General features: G+C 39.8%; 1 long non-coding RNA gene across 1 annotated transcript; it reads left to right on the top strand.

The window, feature by feature from the left end:
- The first annotated feature begins 2,690 nt into the window (after positions 1-2,690).
- Positions 2,691-10,482, top strand: LOC134088163 (uncharacterized). Its single transcript, XR_009939906.1, has 3 exons — positions 2,691-2,748; positions 10,155-10,250; positions 10,438-10,482. It is a non-coding gene; the product is annotated as an uncharacterized LOC134088163 (long non-coding RNA).
- Positions 10,483-15,451: the final 4,969 nt, after the last annotated feature.

Genomic DNA, 15,451 nt, shown 5'->3' with positions numbered 1-15,451 from the left:
GTGGATTATTACAGTGCATGAAAATGCACTGTACTGTTCTTCCTAGGCTTCTTCTTCTTATTATTACAGTGCATGAAAATGCACTGTACTGTTCTTCCTATTCTTCTTATTATTACAGTGCATGAAAATGCACTGTACTGTTCTTCCTATTCTTCTTATTATTACAGTGCATGAAAATGCACTGTACTGTTCTTCCTATTCTTCTTATTATTACAGTGCATGGAAATGCACTGTATTGATATTCCTTCGTTTTTTCTTTTTATTATTATTATTCTTCCAGGCCCTAATTTGACTCTAACCGCTTATCGTAGGAACTTGGTTCAAACTTTGTCACGTAGCTCTTGCATCAAATTTTCAGTCTATTACTTTTAATACTTTTACGACTTTTACTTTTTGAGATACTAAATAAAAACTAAACTTAATTTTGCCATAGACTTAACATTGGCTTTGTGACATCATAATTAGCTTTTAAAGAAATAGAATGGAATCAACTTTGCCAGTGTTCTCTCACTGACTTCAGCAACTTCAATGGAACTTCTTCTCTGTGTGTCTCTCCATTGAACTGGATAGCTCACTTGTCATCCCCACTTTCTTTCACTTCTTTTTCTTCACTTCCTCTCACTTTCTCTATCGCTTTCTCTACTAGGCCTACTCCAAATTCCAATAATCTTTTAAACTATATTTAAATGAACACTTTAAATAACAAAGCAACCACTAGGCCTATAATTCTCTCTCTATTAATTAAATAATGAACTTGATAGCGTCATCCCCACTTTCTTTCACTTCTTTTTCTTCACTTCCTCTCACTTTCGCTATCTCTCTCTCTTTTAATTTCAATAATCTTTTAAACTATATTATATTTATATTAACACTACAAGCAACCACTATAATTGCCCTATTAAACTAGGCTATATCTGGTAATAATGTTGCGACTACGCCACAGCTGTTCAGGTGTCCCTATTAAACTAGGCTATATCTGGTAATAATGTTGCGACTACGCCACAGCTGTTCAGGTGTGCGTGCGTTTTGGGTACACCACTCACACGCCTCGCCGAATTTTCTTCACTCAGAGCTCTACGTGACACTCTCACCTCCAGCTCGCACTTAAGGTAAGTTTCGCTATTGAATGTTAGCGTTCATAATACAGTTCCGTAAAATTGTTTTCTTAAATTTCATAAAATGTTCCTTATATACGTTTAGAAATTGTCTGCAGCTGCTAGGTGTTAGCGATCTTATTTTAAAGTAACATGAGCTAGTCGTTTTACTAGCTAGCTTTGAACTTCCTGAGCTAGCACTAAAATTTCTAGCGTCGTCTCTGATTTAATTTGTCTTAAAATGACTAGCAGGTACGGTTTCGCTGAGTACCTTGTAAGTACATTACCTGGATACCAATGATTGTAACGTTAACAATTTACTTGCTCGGGAAGTGAATTCTCAGCTTCATGGTTAGCGTTAGCGTGATGGGTAGGCTGCATAGTACCTGCTAGGTATATCTTCATGAAATGTAGGCTTGTCCTAGCTGACGTTAACGTTCCGACTTCAATGTGCAATGATTGTAACGTTAACAATTTACTTGATCGGGAAGTGGATTCTCAGCTTCGTTTTACCATCAAGTCATGATTAGCGTACCTGCTCTAACTTTATGAAAGGTAGGCTTGTCCTAGCTACAGCTGGGTGTTCAACCATGTACAGTAAAAGCTCACGTTAACGTTTCGACTTCACTGTGCAGTCGAGTAGCAGCTAATGCCTCACTAGCCACACGGGCAATGAATACCGATCTTGGATATGTTACAAGACTAACGTTACAGATGATCTGTTCACTTGTTGGCGTTAATTGAATTAGGCCAGTTATTATATTAGATTATACTGCCACGTATTTCATTCGTTTCATCTACAACAAATAGGCTACTTTTAAAAATGGTTTTAACTAATACTTATTCTTCACGAGAATAGGATTTATTGCTGGCACTACAGCTCAGTGTTCCTAATAAACGGGAAGTTTCACACTGACGGGCAAAGTGTCAAGTTCATACACTTAACATTATTTATTGTATTGCTGGGTACATGTAGCAGTGCTTGTTTGTAACTCTTTCTTTTATCTTGTCTTATCTTTTATCTTTTTCCAGACCAGTTGGTGCAGATTTGATTCGCCAGGTAGGACATCTAAAGGCTTTATGAGTTGTCTGTCTGACTCTGAAAGACAGGTCTAAAGGTTTTATGAGTTGTCTGTCTGACTCTGAAAGACAGGTCTAAAGGTTTTATGAGTTGTCTGTCTGACTCTGAAAGACAGGTCTAAAGGTTTTATGAGTTGTCTGTCTGACTCTGAAAGACAGGTCCAAAGGTTTTATGAGTTGTCTGTCTGACTCTGAAAGACAGGTCTAAAGGTTTTATGAGTTGTCTGTCTGACTCTGAAAGACAGGTCTAAAAGGTTCTGTTATTGAGCTACACCCCGCTGAGAAAGGGAACTTTTCTGAACAACAAAGTTTTATGAGTTGTCTGTCTGACTCTGAAAGACAGGTCTAAAAGTTTCTTTCTGAAGTGTCTATGAGTTGTCTTTCTGAAGTGCCTGAAGAATCTTTTTGAATTATTTGAGTTGACCCTCTGAGTAACAGCTTTTACATCATGGGACGCAAGGGGAAGCGCTCTGAGGCTCAGAAAAGACGCTGGCAGAAGTTGGACCTGTCCGAAGTAGGAACACAAGGTCAGCCATCATTTGCCCAGAATGAGTGGAGTGAGACACAAATGCAGGTAAATGATCTATCTTCTGCAACTGTCATAGAAATGGAACGTAGCCAAAATGGCATTAGCTGTCTGAGAGCATCGCATAGTCAAAATGATGCAAGGTATGGTATAAACAGCAACAAACAGTGTACTTGTAACTCTCTGGCATTTCTTGCTGCCCTTCATGATCAAATTGTGCTAAACAGTAATGATCTTGACTACATCTTGCAAAAAGGTAACTTGATGTATAGTAATACACAGGAAAGATTGAGCAGTGGAGGCAGGATTGCACCAGCTCATTTGGCATTAGATGAGTTACCAGATAGTGTTGATATCCATGGGCAGATGTATCATGTTGAGAAGTTCCCGTCACGGTATGGTTATCTGAGACAAGAGGGTCCTGACGGTGGAGATATGGTAAAACTCTCTGAAAGATTACACTGTTTGTCAAGTGATGTAAATCTTGCATTGCTAACTGTAGGCAGCCTAACAATTGCTTTGTTTAAAGACAATGCAGAAAGATATGGATTTTTCGATCCACATTCTCGTACGGCTAATGGCGTCCCAACCGAGCATGGTACTGCTGTGATGATAACCTTTACCAATTTGAGCAATATGATTGATCGACTGCTTGTTTTCTGGTCTCTGCTTGAATCAGCTGATGGGTGGGTTTATGAGCTTATGCCAGTGTCATTCACATCTAAAAACCATAACGAACAGCCAAACTCCCTTGTTGACAGTGTGCAGCCAGTTCAGACAGGAGTGTCTCTAGCACCAGCTGCTTTGTGTAGCCCACTGATCACACAAGCTAAATGTACCAAAAGTCATGTAAATGCTCAAAAGAAAGAAAAGCAAAGAGCATATCAGCAAATGTATTACAAAAGAAAAAGGGACAAAAAGTTGGACTATGAAAGAAAGAAGTATGCAAACTGTAGTCAGTACAAAGCCTATAAGCAAACACAAGTAAGAGATCGTTACAGAAAAGATCCTAAATTTAAATCTAGTCAAAAATCCTATGTCACCAGCCATTATTCCAATGATGCAGCATTTCAATTGAAACAAAAACAATACATAAAGAAACGTTACTCCAATGATGCTGCATTTCAATTGAAGCAAAAACAATACATAAAGTACCGTTATTGCCATGATGCAGCATTCAGATTAAAGCACAAGCAGTATTTAAACTATTGTTACTCCCATAATGCAGAATTTCAATCTAAGCGAAAACAATACATGAACCAGCGTTATTGCCATGATGCGGTATTTCGGGCCATGAAGAAGTCAGCTATGAGATCTCGTTATGCATCCAACCCCTTGTACAGAAAAAAAACCAGACAAGCTTATGAGAAATACAGAAATGACCCATGTTTCAGATACTATCGGTCTCTACAGAAAACTAAGCTTCATAAAATGCGGTGTGCTTTGCGAATCCAGCACAAGTATCGTCATGCCAGGTTCCTACAATCATTGTCAGAGATTGAACTGCCAACACCTCCTGAAGATACCCTTTTGCAGGAAGCCATTGAATCCTTTCGATTGGTGATACAGAATGGGCCTACTTATGTCTGCACAGTCTGTCACAGAGCATTGTTTTTCAAGCAAGTAAAAAAGTGCAATCACGAAAAGTATAAAAAGAACCTTGCCATGGTAGGCCGATGTTTAACCGGTACATATGTACACACATGCGGGGATGCATGTGATGTGCTTGGACAATGTTGTGCCCCTGATGAGAAAACAGAGTGGATTTGTCATAGCTGTCATGAAAATGTAATGATTGGAAAAATGCCGCCCATTGCTGTGACTAACATGCTAGAACTTTCGCCAATTCCCCCAGAGCTCAGTGATCTGAATATACTTGAAAGGCACATTATAGCACGATGCATACCATTTGCAAAGATAATCAGTCTTCCCAAAGGCCAGCAGAAATTAATACATGGTGGAGTTGTATGTGTACCTTCAGAGGTTGAAGCAACGGTCAATGCTTTGCCTAGGCCCAGCAGTCAGTCTCAGCTTTTGAAAGTAAAGTTGAAAAGAAGAATTAACTATACAGGCCACTACCAGTTTCAAACTGTTGATATGAACAACGTACGAAGAGCTTTATCAAAACTTAAAGAGATTCATCCAGAGTATAGGGACATAACTATAATGGATGATGTTGCAGCTATTGAGGATGAAATTGACAGCTTGGGAAATGAGAGTGACGTCAATGATGACCTCAGTGCTGATATTGAACAAGCGGTTGACCTAATGGAGACTGATATGTGGGATGAGTGTGAATTGTCTGAAACTGTAGAAGGACATTCACAGACAAATGTTTCTCACAGTGAGACAAACCATGAGGCAAACCAGGCACAGGATTCCGTTGACTCTGAACAGGAAACTAGACCGCAAAGTGGTGGATGTTCAATAGATTCTTGCTTACAGCCATGTGATATTGCACAGGAAATGTTAACTTTTGGCGAGGGTGTATTCACTGTGGCTCCAGCTGAAGGAAACAAACCAGTAAGTTTCTTCAAAGTTCCCAAATTAGAGGCCATGGCTTTTCCTGTGCAGCTCCCTACGGGAACAAACACTTTTGACGAACAGAGGCTCAGGAAATTATCGCCAAGCAGATATTTCAATGCACGTCTCTTCTCTGTTGACAATCGTTTTGCTCTTGATTCTACTTACATTTTCTTTGCACAGTTTGTCACAGAAATGTATTTAGCAAGGTCTAGTATGTCCATTCAATTGCGTAAAGGGAAGCCTCTGACTAGAGATGGTCGTAGAATCACGGCGAGAATGCTACAGGACAAACGTGAAGTAGAGAAACTGATAAACAACAAAGATGCCACACGATTCATGCAACCTTTGCGAGGAACCCCTGCCTATTGGGAAAAAACCCTTAGAGACCTATTTGCAATGCTTCGGCAGCTAGGCACTCCAACTTTTTTCTGCACATTTAGTGCTGCAGAAATGAGATGGCCAGAGGTCATACAAGCAATAAAGACACAACAAGGCGAGCACGTTGACTTCTCTGAATTGGACTGGGCTTCAAAATGTGAGATTTTGCGTAGTAACCCCGTCACCACCATGCGCATGTTTGACAAGCGCGTTGATGCACTGCTAAGACACTTAATCCTGTCACCAGCACAGCCCATTGGTGAGGTAATAGACTACTTCTATCGAGTGGAGTATCAAGCTAGAGGTTCGCCACATATACATATGTTGGTTTGGTGTAAGAATGCACCTGTATTTGAGGAGGACCCAGATGAGAAAGTGTGCGAGTTTGTGGATAAGTACATAACATGCCAGCTACCAGACCCAAATACAGATCCTGAGCTATTCAAGATTGTTAATGAGGTGCAAACCCACAGTAAAGGCCACTCTAAGTCCTGTAAGAAGGGGGGTAAGCACTGTCGATTCGGATTTCCTAAACAGCCTGTAGAGGAAACCTTTATAACGCGACCAATGCCAGCAGAGGTTGTGGATGAGTCTGAAGATGAATCAGATGATGATCGTTCCTGCATGAGTCCTGAAGAGGCCAAAAACAAATTGAAGCCTTTATGGGAATTGCTCAATAATCCAACAGCATCATTTGAAAGCATCCCCCAGCTACTTGAGCAATGCAAATTAAGCTATGAGGAATATCTCGACTGTGTCAGTTTCTTAACCACATCCAGTGTCTTGGTTATGAAACGGCAACCAAAGGACTGCTGGATAAATGGCTATAATGAACATTTGTTAAGGGCCTGGAATGCAAACATGGACATTCAGTTCATCTTGAATCCTTATTCCTGTATAATGTACATCTTGTCATATATTTCCAAAGCCGAACACGAGATGAGTGACTATCTGAAAAGTGTTGTGAAGGACACTTCTCAATCCAGTACGTCAGATTGTGAGGAAATGAAACAAATCATGCAGGCCTATTCCAAAAATAGAGAGGTCAGTGTTCAAGAGGCAGTTGCTAGAGTTTGTAGCTTGAAACTGAGGTCTTGTTCACGAAATGTGATCTTCATACCCACTGACGATAACGCTTTGAAGATGAGCCTCCCTTTACGGTACTTGAATGACCGTATTCCTGACTCAGAGAATGTTTGGATGTCTGGAATGGCAGACAAATACAAAAACAGACCTGATACACCTGACTTTGAGACAATGCCCATGGCAGAGTTTGCTTCCACCTACAGAATGGTGTATGGGAGACAGAAAGAAAGCAGCAAAGTTTTACCACTTCAAAATGAAATGGGCTTCATTCAGAAGCGAACTAAGGGAAAGCCTGCCGTTATCAGGTATGCCAGGTTCTCAGAGAAAACGGCTCCAGAGAAATTCTATGGCACATTACTCAAACTTTACCTCCCTTATCGTTCAGATTCACAATTGAAACCCACAGGCTACCCAACCTATGAGTCATTTTATTCATCTGGTTCTGTACAGCTTCCTGGAAGAGACCATCTTCAGAGAGTGTTTTCTGTTGTCAAAGAGAACAGGTCGCAGTTTGAAAAGAATAATGATGCTATAGAGAAAGCTATTGAGAGCTTGGAAGAAAATGGTCCAATGGAAGATGCTTGGACAACACTAGCGCCTGAGACGGAGCTTCTTAGGCTGGAGTGCAATTTGGAGCGTGAGGAAATAAGTCCAGATCAAATCAATGAACAAGATGATGTCCCAGATTTTTGTCGGAGTCCCACAAGGGGAGGAAGTACTATGCCAATGTTTGAGGCTCCTAAAATAGACCCCAATGTTGTGCGACAAATGTATCAGAATTTAAATCAAAAGCAGGCTTCAGTGTTCTACGCGGTGCGCAAGTGGTGCTTAAGACGTGTGTGGGGACAGAGTGCTGATCAGTTTTTTTACTTTGTCACTGGTGGAGCTGGCACAGGCAAGTCACACCTCATCAAATGCATCTACGCAGAGGCATCAAAGATACTTCGGAAGTTACCCCGTATTACAGAGGAAAGAGACATGTCTATGCCCACTGTGCTTCTCACAGCATTTACTGGCACAGCAGCCTTTAATATAGCAGGCAAGACACTGCACTCTGTACTGAAACTGCCAAGAAGCCTTAAACCACCTTACCAGTGTTTTGGGAACCGTCTGGATGAAGTGAGGGCAACCTTGTCCAATGCTGAGATTTTGATTATTGACGAAGTGTCCATGATATCCAAACAACTTTTTGCCTATGTCAATTGGAGGTTGCAAGAAATCAAAGGCAGTAAGAAACCTTTTGGGGGCCTCTCTCTGCTAGTCCTAGGCGATTACTACCAATTACCACCACCGGGTAAAGCCAAACCTCTCTGTGTGTTTGAGAGTCACGTTTTGGATTTCTGGAAGGACCAGTTCCAAGTAGTTACACTGACAGAAATTATGCGCCAAAAAGATGATCTACCATTTGCTGAGCTGCTGAACAGGGTCAGAGTGAAACGCAAAGGAGAGGCATTATCTGATGCGGATAAAGCTCTACTTGCCCAAGCCTTAACTCAAGCTCAGGACTGTCCTAAAGACATCCTACATGTTTTTGCCACAAATAAAGAGGTAAACCAGCACAATGCTGACACCATATCTGCTCTGTACTCTGAACTGGTCAATGTAGATGCTCATGACTATAAAAAAGATCTTCAAACTGGTCGGATGGAAAGGCAGAGTGCACCTTTTGAAGGTTGTAAAGGTGATCTACCAGATAGATTACAACTTGCTGAAGGTGCTCGTGTGATGCTAATCCGAAACATTGATGTAGAAGATGGACTGGTGAATGGCTCTTTTGGAAAGATCGCTAAAATTGTCTATGATGGCCAAGCTGGCAAAACATTTGTAAAGCTACTCGGTATTGAGCTAGACAATCCCAGTGCAGGGCAGAGACATCGCAACCAGCCTCCAGGAGTGTCGGATAACTTGACATATATTGACAGAATCGAGGAACCTCTGAGTAAAAAAGGAGTGGTTCGCCACATGTTCCCGATGACACTTTGTTATGGGGTTACCATACATAAATGCCAAGGGATGTCAACAGTGTCTATAGTGGTTTCATTGAAGCGGATTTTTGAACCAGGCATGGCATATGTTGGTCTCAGTAGAACTACCTCACTGCGTGGACTGCACATACTTGATTTTGATGAAGGCAAAATATATGCTGATCCTGAAGTAGCAACTGCGTTGGAAAGTATGCCAAAAGCACAAGTGGAAAATTCTATGCCCCTCCGTCACCATCTCAACTCACTTGGTTCATCATCACGGCTAACACTTATTCACCACAACACAGAGGGACTGTCAGCCCATATGGAAGATATCAAGAAACATCATGAAATGTGTCTTGCAGATATTTTGTGTTTCACTGAAACACACCTATTTGGCAACTTTGTCCCAGACACTCTGCAGCTGGAGAATTATCACATGTATAACCGCAACAGGCATGTTTCATACTCTACGCTTTCTCATCTAGCCCAGAAGAATGGTGGGGGAGTTGCTGTGTTTCTTAAAAACCATGTTCAGGCTCATCAAGTGCCATACATTCAGGGTGTTACTGACCTCGAATTCCTGGTAGTGAAGGTTGTGGCTCCAGTTCATGTTCTGATTGCAGTGATTTACAGATCACCTGATTACAACATAAATCTATTTTTGACCAATCTCCGTCACCTGTTGGAGTCTTTACAGGTCATTGCAGACGGCCCAGTTATTGTTTGTGGGGATTTTAATGAGGACCTATTGGCCACAGGAAGGAAACCAATCTTTGAGCTGTTTCAGTCAAGAGCTTTCACAAATCTCATTACTACTTCTACCACAGAGAAGAATACGCTGTTGGATAATATTTTCATCTCTGATCATCGGCACTGTGCCCATTCAGGCGTTCTACAGACGTATTATAGTTATCACGATCCAGTGTTTTGTATTTTAACTTAATTTACATATGATTTTACAATAGTATATGATGTGACTGTTTAATCTATCAATTGATGGCAAAGATGTAGAATCGTATGGCCTTGAAATACTAACATAATGTGAACAAAATAACTGTTTGGACAGAATGTCAAAAACACTTATGCTTTGTATTCCCCAGATATCAATTAACGTTATCCAAACCAACACAGGGATTAGTCACCCTGGAGCAACTGTGGGAGTGCCTTTAATGCTTAACTGAGTTTAATTAGATGTTATGGTTTGTACAAGTTTTGCATGCTGACAAAGTTCCTTAGACTACACTGCCACTGAAACTTAGGTATCGTTTCTTTGGAAATGAATAAACGACCTTTAGAAGAAAAATGGGTTCATAAGAATTTGGTAAGTATTTTCAAGTTCAAGTAGTCTATTGTTTATTGTCACTAGTATTATAGCGAAGGAAAATACATTAATAGTAGTAATTACAATGGTGTGTGAATTATATCTGATATAAGAATCTGTCTGTCTAGCTATCTATTCATCTATTTGTTCTATATGTTCATCTGTTTATCTCCAAGAGCAATTTGATGGATACTCCTGGCACCAAATTTCAACAAGGACTCCCTGAAACACATGACTATTTTAACATGGGATGATGCTGAAACCCCCGAAGAGTAAGCCTGATCTTAAAGTATTAATAGTAGGAAAATTGCTCAAGATGCCTTATGTTGACTTCAACAATTTCCCCATGACCTTTTAAGTGAATATAGTAATTGATATTAGTATCTGTGTCTCTCCCTAACTGTCTGTCTGTCTGTCTGTCTTGTCTATCTGTCTATTTCTCCATGTTATCTGAAACAGCAATGAGATTACCACTCCTGGCACCAAATTTCAACAAGGACTCCCTGAAACACATGACTATTTTAACATGGGATGATGCTGAAATCCCCAAAGAGTAAGCCTAGTCTTAAAGTATTAATATTAGGAAAATTGCTTAAGATGCCTTATGTTGACTTCAACAATTTCCCCATGACCTTTTAAGTGAATATAGTAATTGTTATTGGTATCTGTGTCTCTCCCTAACTGTCTATCTGTCTATTTCTCCATCTTTCTCCGTCTTTACCTGTTCAGTTAGACGTCACTAAAGTGTCTTAATGTTTTCTGCTGCTTTAGTGTGGTGAAATGAACACTTCAAAATAGCCTCCTAGAAGGCCTTGTATACTGAGGACCTAAAGTCTTCTTTCTTGGGAGTCTTGGTAAGTTAAACATGCGCTCCCTAGTGCAATAGATACCACTTTAACAAAACATGGACCCTTCGTGCATAGAAAGGAAAACTTTAATTCAGATCAACAATGCTGACAAGCATGGTTGTCTTTTATAAAATGGTTTATCTGATCCTAAACAAGGAGCTAGTATACTCCTTGAGCACATTGTTGGTAATGAAAAGTGGTGTTTATGTTCATTCTGTTGCCATAGAGGAAGCGGCAATGGACATCACAAGCACCGTTATGTGGATTTACAATAACTGCAGACATGAGAATCCCATAGACTGTTGATGTGGGGACTGTGATCGAGGCCATGAAACTTTGCCAATGTCATCTCGTCCATCATGCTCTACTTACGGATACTCTTCATCAACTACAGGTCCGTTTTTTAACACCATAGTTTTTAATCATGAAACCGAGAGACCTGAACATCAGTTCCTCCCTGTGCAGTTGGGACTCTAACACTAAGCACTGATGCCTTTCAGGTGTGTTAACCCCTCTTGGTACCAGGACAACAGCCTAGGTCAAACCAAGGACCTAATGGTGGACTACAGGAGACTGGAGCAAGAGGAGCACACACCCGTCTACCCCTCTCACTACAAAGAACTTTACTCTACTGTAACTGACCCTTGGCAGATGGGTTGGGCCCTTGAGTCGTGGATCTGTCTGAGGTTTCTTCCTATATGTATCTCTAATTCTAGGGAGTTTTTCCTTGCCCCTGTTGCTCATGGGCTCTCTTTGAAGGTTTAACACGCTGCCATGAGACGTGTAATATTTTGGCGCTCTATAAATAAAATTGAATTGAATTGAATTGAATTTAACTTCTTCTCTGTGTGTCTCTCCATTGAACTGGATAGCTCACTTGTCATTCCCACTTTCTTTCACTTATTTTTCTTCACTTCCTCTCACTTTCTCTATCACTCTCTCTATTTCTTCCAAATTCAATAACTTTTTAAAACTATATTAAAATAACACTTTTTATAGCAAAGCAACCACTAAAATTACTTAGTAACAACCTAGCAACCACTTCCATAATTACACCCTGGCAACCACCATAGCAACCCAAGTGATTTACCTAGCAACCAACTTGATTTCCCTAGCAACCAACCTAGTAACCACTTTTTAATGAATAGTAACCACTTTATTTAGCCTAGCAACATCTTAGTAATCACTTTAAGTACCCTAGCATAATCCTAGCAATAACTTTCCATGCACTGGTATTTCCTTCAGGAAATGCTTTTCTAGTTATTATTAAACTTCTTCTTCTAACGCTCGCAATTCAGCTTCAACCGTTTAACGTAGAAACTTCATTCAAACTTTGTTGCGTAGGTCTTGCTTATGCCATATGTGCTTTATATTTTTCAACTTTGTAACTTTTATACTTTTTAAACTATTAGTTAAAAACTATCACCATTTCCCCCATAGACTTAACATTGCTCATTATGACATCACGGCAGCAATTAGAATGTTACCCCAGCTGGTCAGCCACCTGGGCACCAACTGTCAGTTTCTCTCAGGCTCCTCTCTGAAGACTACATATTCTGTTCCCCTGTATCCTCTGCGCACAACAGTATCAAAATAAGTTCTCCTAATTCCATCCAACTTTATATCCATTCATCTTCTTCAAACCATTCACTCATCCACCCATTCTAAACAGTCTGCCTATCAACAACATCAATTAGACGCTCTACATTGAACTTTTAAACAATCTACTCTGTGTCAGGCTGGCTCTCTTAAGACTAGCCAGTTAAATTGATTACACCTGTATCTGTATCCACTACTCTCAGTAGAGAGCTGTGTCTCTCCATTCTACAAGAATATAAGGCACATTCCATCCAACCTTCTATCCATTCATCTTCTTCAGACCATTCACTCATCCACCCATTAAACTGTCAATCAATATCTATTAAACAATCTGCCTATCAACATCCATTAAACATTCTATCTATCAACATTAATTAGACTATCTACATACAACTTTTAAAGTATTTACTGTGGGTCCCTCTCAAGCAGCGTTTATATGTCCTCCCTCGATCCTCGATCCTCAATGATCTACATAAAGAAAGATAGAAGAAGGGCTAGACTATCCCATTGTTGCCGCTCCATCATTCTTTATGTAGATCAGTGAGGAGCGAGAGAGGACGCGTAAACGCTATGAGAAGCACCTTCTGTCTCAGGCTTTAAGCATACAATCTCATTAAGACTACAGATCCTGTTTCACTACTTCCTCTGTCCACAACTGTTTCAAAATAAAGGTCCTCACTGCAATAATACACTATTAAATCATTTAACCATTGAAACTACTCAACTATTGAACTGTTCAACCATTCCAACTGACAGTTATCATCCACTATGCCTCCAGTCAACTACATGAAACCTCCATGTACCTAGCAACCAACATAGCAACCATTAAAAAGTGTTTATGACCGTTTCCATAGCAACCAACATGATTATACTGCAGTAACTTCTTGTTTCCTGATAGTGGCCACCATGGATACCCTAGCAACAAATGTTTCAAAATAAAAGTCCTCACTAGCAAGTTAGCTAGTTACCATGGTTAGCATAGTTAGCATTGTTAGCATAGTTAGCATTTTTAGCATAACTGCAAAAAATCATCAACTAAGTTAGCTAATTAACCTGGTTAGCATTGTTAGCAAATTTAGCATTGTTAGCATAGTTAGCATTTTTAGCATTACTGCTAGAAATCATCGGTTAAGTTAGCTAATCAACCTGGTTAGCATTGTTAGCATTGCTAGCATAGTAAGCATTTTTAGCGTAACTGCTAGAAATCATTAGCTAAGTTAGCTAATCAACATTTTAACATGAATAGAAATCATTAGTTAAGTTAGAACTGGAACGTTTCATCTTTAAACTGTCTACCTTCACACTATCAACTCTCTGTAAACTATGCAACCACCATGTTTACCCTAGCTACACCTTAGTAACCATATCTACATTATCTATCTATTTTTGCATTTTCATGCACTGGTAATTCCTTGGAATTGCATTTCTAGTTATTATTAAACTTCTTCTTCTAACGCTCGCAATTCAGCTTCAACCGTTTAACGTAGAAACTTCATTCAAACTTTGTTGCGTAGGTCTTGCTTATGCCATATGTGCTTTATATTTTTCAACTTTGTAACTTTTATACTTTTTAAACTATTAGTTAAAAACTATCACCATTTCCCCCATAGACTTAACATTGCTCATTATGACATCACGGCAGCAATTAGAATGTTACCCCAGCTGGTCAGCCACCTGGGCACCAACTGTCAGTTTCTCTCAGGCTCCTCTCTGAAGACTACATATTCTGTTCCCCTGTATCCTCTGCGCACAACAGTATCAAAATAAGTCCTCCTAATTCCATCCAACTTTATATCCATTCATCTTCTTCAAACCATTCACTCATCCACCCATTCTAAACAGTCTGCCTATCAACAACATCAATTAGACGCTCTACATTGAACTTTTAAACAATCTACTCTGTCTCAGGCTGGCTCTCTTAAGACTAGCCAGTTAAATTGATTACACCTGTATCTGTATCCACTACTCTCAGTAGAGAGCTGTGTCTCTCCATTCTACAAGAATATAAGGCACATTCCATCCAACATTCTATCCATTCATCTTCTTCAGACCATTCACTCATCCACCCATTAAACTGTCTATCAACATCTATTAAACAATCTGTCTAACATCCATTAAACTCTCTGTCTATCAACATTAATTAGACTATCTACATTCAACTTTTAAATTATTTACTCTGTCTCAGGCTTTAAGATATTCTGGCTCTCTTAAGACTAGCCAGTTAAATTGATTACACCTGTGTCAACTATTCTCAGAGAGCTGTATCAGTGTCTCTCTTAACAAGAATATAAGGCACATTCCATCCAACCTTCTATCCATTCATCTTCTTCAGACCATTCACTCATCCACCCATTAAACTGTCAATCAATATCTATTAAACAATCTGCCTATCAACATCCATTAAACATTCTATCTATCAACATTAATTAGACTATCTACATACAACTTTTAAAGTATTTACTGTGGGTCCCTCTCAAGCAGCGTTTATATGTCCTCCCTCGATCCTCGATCCTCAATGATCTACATAAAGAAAGATAGAAGAAGGGCTAGACTATCCCATTGTTGCCGCTCCATCATTCTTTATGTAGATCAGTGAGGAGCGAGAGAGGACGCGTAAACGCTATGAGAAGCACCTTCTGTCTCAGGCTTTAAGCATACAATCTCATTAAGACTACAGATCCTGTTTCACTACTTCCTCTGTCCACAACTGTTTCAAAATAAAGGTCCTCACTGCAATAATACACTATTAAATCATTTAACCATTGAAACTACTCAACTATTGAACTGTTCAACCATTCCAACTGTCAGTTATCATCCACTATGCCTCCAGTCAACTACATGAAACCTCCATGTACCTAGCAACCAACATAGCAACCATTAAAAAGTGTTTATGACCGTTTCCATAGCAACCAACATGATTATACTGCAGTAACTTCTTGTTTCCTGATAGTGGCCACCATGGATACCCTAGCAACAAATGTTTCAAAATAAAAGTCCTCACTAGCAAGTTAGCTAGTTACCATGGT

The sequence above is a fragment of the Sardina pilchardus genome, chromosome 7 (genome assembly GCF_963854185.1).
Source record: "Sardina pilchardus chromosome 7, fSarPil1.1, whole genome shotgun sequence".
Taxonomy (NCBI): domain Eukaryota; kingdom Metazoa; phylum Chordata; class Actinopteri; order Clupeiformes; family Clupeidae; genus Sardina; species Sardina pilchardus.
The sequence above is the reverse complement of the archived record's forward strand: the minus strand, read 5'-3'. Positions and strand labels throughout refer to the sequence as shown.